The sequence below is a fragment of the Haemaphysalis longicornis genome, unplaced genomic scaffold (genome assembly GCF_048455015.1).
Source record: "Haemaphysalis longicornis isolate Haplotype H1 unplaced genomic scaffold, Haemaphysalis longicornis Haplotype H1 scaffold_1, whole genome shotgun sequence".
Taxonomy (NCBI): Eukaryota; Metazoa; Arthropoda; class Arachnida; order Ixodida; family Ixodidae; genus Haemaphysalis; species Haemaphysalis longicornis.
The window spans coordinates 479,525,690-479,529,366 of NW_027526203.1; the positions used below are offsets into that span (position 1 = coordinate 479,525,690).

The 3,677-nt window shown below is 45.5% G+C and overlaps 1 non-coding gene across 1 annotated transcript; it reads left to right on the plus strand.

The window, feature by feature from the left end:
* Window positions 1-3,234: 3,234 nt before the first annotated feature.
* Window positions 3,235-3,307, plus strand: Trnat-agu (transfer RNA threonine (anticodon AGU)). The gene has a single exon. It is a non-coding gene; the product is annotated as a tRNA-Thr (tRNA).
* The last annotated feature ends 370 nt before the right edge of the window (window positions 3,308-3,677 follow it).

Below are 3,677 nucleotides of genomic sequence, written 5' to 3' on the forward strand. Positions count from 1 at the left end.
ATGCGTCGCATCACATCAGGGTTCCCTCGCGGGAAGATGAGCGTAATTTTTTTTAGATCACGAGTGACAGTACGTTACTGAAAAATGCAAGACATCATGATCCCTGAGGCCGGGTAAGTGCGCAATAGCTGAGATCATATCGGGTGATGACGTGAAGACAAGGTCCAAAAAAGATGAGTAATACTGTGCAATTCCTGTAGGCGACGTTACAAGTTGTGAAAGGCGAAATTCTGCGCAAAGTGTTATCAAACTGTTGTGGCTGGGTGAGAATAGGAAAATGTGTGAGACCGTATAATATTGGGGAAATTGAAATCACCCACTAAGTGAATCGGCATACCTGGAAATCGACTAGAAATGCTGTTTAAGCGCAACATGATGCACCGGCTGACGGTAAGCAGTAAGGTCGCTGACTGCTTGCGGAACCTCAGCTAGTGCATCATTGCTGGGGCCCGGGGCCAGGGCCTCGGTTCTGGCAGCCTTGATGCCAAGGTAGCATAAGAGGGTTTCCCGCCAGTTACCCGCTTATGACAGGCTGTAGACGTTCGCGTCACGGCCCGGGGGTTGAAAAGAAGGTCCCCTTCTCCCCGTGTAGTCTGAGTGGCGCTGGCTACCACCCTCAAGCGTCAGATACAGTTGTAGTAAATATAAATACCCCAGAAAGTGAAGGAGAACACAGTCGCCCAGATAGCCGAATTGGTAAGGCATTCGAGATCTAATCGAAAGGCATGGGTTCGGTCCCCACTCTGGGTGCGTGTTTTTCTTTCTTTCTTTCTCACGTAATTAATAAAAAAAATAATGTAACGTCACTCGGTAAAAAATAGTCTAACCATTCCCCTATTCGTTCTTTGGCGTTGTAGACTGCCGGCATTTCTTTCTGTACTTCCTAACGCGCCCCGCATTTCCGAACCCTATTATCGTGGGAAAGCTTAGCGAGGGCCTCGGTTGTGGCAGCCTTGATGCCAAGGTAGGATAAGAGGGTTTCCCGCCAGTTACCCGCTTATGACAGGCTGTAGACGTTCGCGGCATCCTTCTCCCCGTGTAGTCTGAGTGGCGCTGGCTACCACCCTCAAGCGTCAGATACAGTTGTAGTAAATATAAATACCCCAGAAAGTGAAGAAGAACACAGTCGCCCAGATAGCCGAATTGGTAAGGCATTCGAATCTAATCGAAAGGCGTGGGTTCGGTCCCCACTCTGGGCGCGTTTTTCCTTCTTTCTTTCTCACGTAATAATTAAAAAAAATATTGTAACGTCACTAACGGTAAAAAATAGTCTAACCATTCCCCTATACCTTCTTTGGCGTTGTAGACTGTCAGCATTTCTTTCTGTATTTCCTAACGAGCCTCTCATTTCCAAAACCTATTATCGTGCGAAAGCTTAGCGAGGGCCTCGGTTCTGGCAGCCTTGATGCCAAGGTAGCAAAGAGGGTTTCCCGCCAGTTACCCGCTTATGACAGGCTGTAGACGTTCGCGGCATCCTTCTCCCCGTGTAGTCTGAGTGGCGCTGGCTACCACCCTCAAGCGTCAGATACAGTTGTAGTAAATATAAATACCCCAGAAAGTGAAGAAGAACACAGTCGCCCAGATAGCCGAATTGGTAAGGCATTCGAATCTAATCGAAAGGCGTGGGTTCGGTCCCCACTCTCGGCGCGTGTTTTTCTTTCTTTCTTTTTTCAAGTAATAACTTAAAAAAATAATGTAACGTCACTAACGGTAAAAAATAGTCTAACAATTCCCCTATGCCTTCTTTGGCGTTGTAGACTGCGGGCATTTCTTTCTGTATTTCCTAACGAGCCCCTCATTTCCAAACCCTATTATCATGCGAAAGCTTAGCGAGGGCCTCGGTTCTGGCAGTCTTGATGCCAAGGTGGCATAATAGGGTTTCCCGCCAGTTACCCGCTTCTGACAGGCTGTAGACGTCCGCGTCAGGCCCCGGGGGTTGAAAAGAAGGTCCCCTTGTCCCCGTGTAGTCTGAGTGGAGCTGGCTGCCACCCTCAAGCGTCAGATGCAGTTGTAGTAAATATAAATATCCCAGAAAGTGAAGAAGAACACAGTCGCCCAGATAGCCGAATTGGTAAGGCATTCGAGATCTAATCGAAAGGCGTGGGTTCGGTCCCCACTCTCGGCGCGTGTTTTTCTTTCTGTCTCTCACGTAATTAATAAAAAAAATAATGTAACGTCACAATGGTAAAAAACAGTGTAACCATTCCCCTATGCCTTCTTTGGCGTTGTAAACTGCCGGCATTTCTTTCTGTACTTCCTAACGAGCCCCTCATTCCAAACCCTATTATCGTGCGAAAGCTTAGCGAGGGCCTCGGTTCTGGCAGCCTCGATACCAAGGTAGCATAAGAGGGTTTCCCGCCACTTACCCGCTTATGACAGGCTGTAGACATTCGCGCCACGCCCCGGAGGTTGAAAAGAAGGTCCCCTTCTCCCCGTGTAGTCTGAGTGGCGCTGGCTACCACCCTCAAGCGTCAGATACAGTTGTAGTAAATATAAATACCCAGAAAGTGAAGGAGAACACAGTCGCCAAGATAGCCGAATTGGTAAGGCATTCGAGATCTAATCGAAAGGCGTGGGTTCGGTCCCCACTCTCGGCGCGTGTTTTTCTTTCTGTCTCTCACGTAATTAATAAAAAAAATAATGTAACGTCACAACGGTAAAAAATAGTCTAACCATTCCCCTATGCCTTCTTTGGCGTTATAGACTGCCGGCATTTGTTTCTGTATATATACATATATATATATATATATATATATATATATATATATATATATATATATATATATATATATATATATATATATATATATATATCGTGGGTTCGGATCCCACCTGGCGGGCATTTTTTCTCCACTTTCTTTCTTTCTTTCCAAATTATTTATCTGTTTCAATGACCTACCACAGCCTCCCCTTTGCTTTCCGAGGTTTTTCTTGACTGCCAACTCTTATTCCTGTCTTATTTTCAACCAGCCCCTCATTTTTTCCCATTCTGATTCGCTACAAGCATAGCGAGGGCCTCTGTTCTGGCCGTCTTGGTGCCATAGGAAGCTTAAGAGCGTTCAACGCTGGTGGACCACTCTTGACATGTTGTAGACACTCGAGTCACGACCCGGGAGTTAAAAAGAAGGTCCCCTTCACCCCGTGTAGTCCGAGTGGCGCTGGCTACCACCCCCAAGCACAGGAAACAAAAATACCTAAACATAAATACCCCAGAAAGGGGAGGGGAAAATCGCCCCGCCGGTAGCGTAGTGGTTATCGCACCAGAACAGTATTCTGGAGACCGTGGGTTCGGATCCCACCTGGCGGGTATTTTTTCTCCACTTTCTTTCTTTCTTTCTTTCCAAATTCTTTATCTGTTTCAATGACCTACCACATCCTCCCCTTTGCTTTCCGAGGTTGTTCTTGACTGCCAACTCTTATTTCTGTCTTATATATATATATATATATATATATATATATATATATATATATAAGAGAAGAAAAACTTCGAACACCGTAAAAGCACGATTGTGGCCTACGTTTCAGCAAAGAGAACTTGCTTTTTCTTCTCTTGTGTTCTCTACCATCTTCAAAGTTCTACTACTCCCTATATATATATATATATATATATATATATATATATATATATATATATATATATATGCGACCGTCCGACCTTGCTCCAGTGCTCTCAGGCG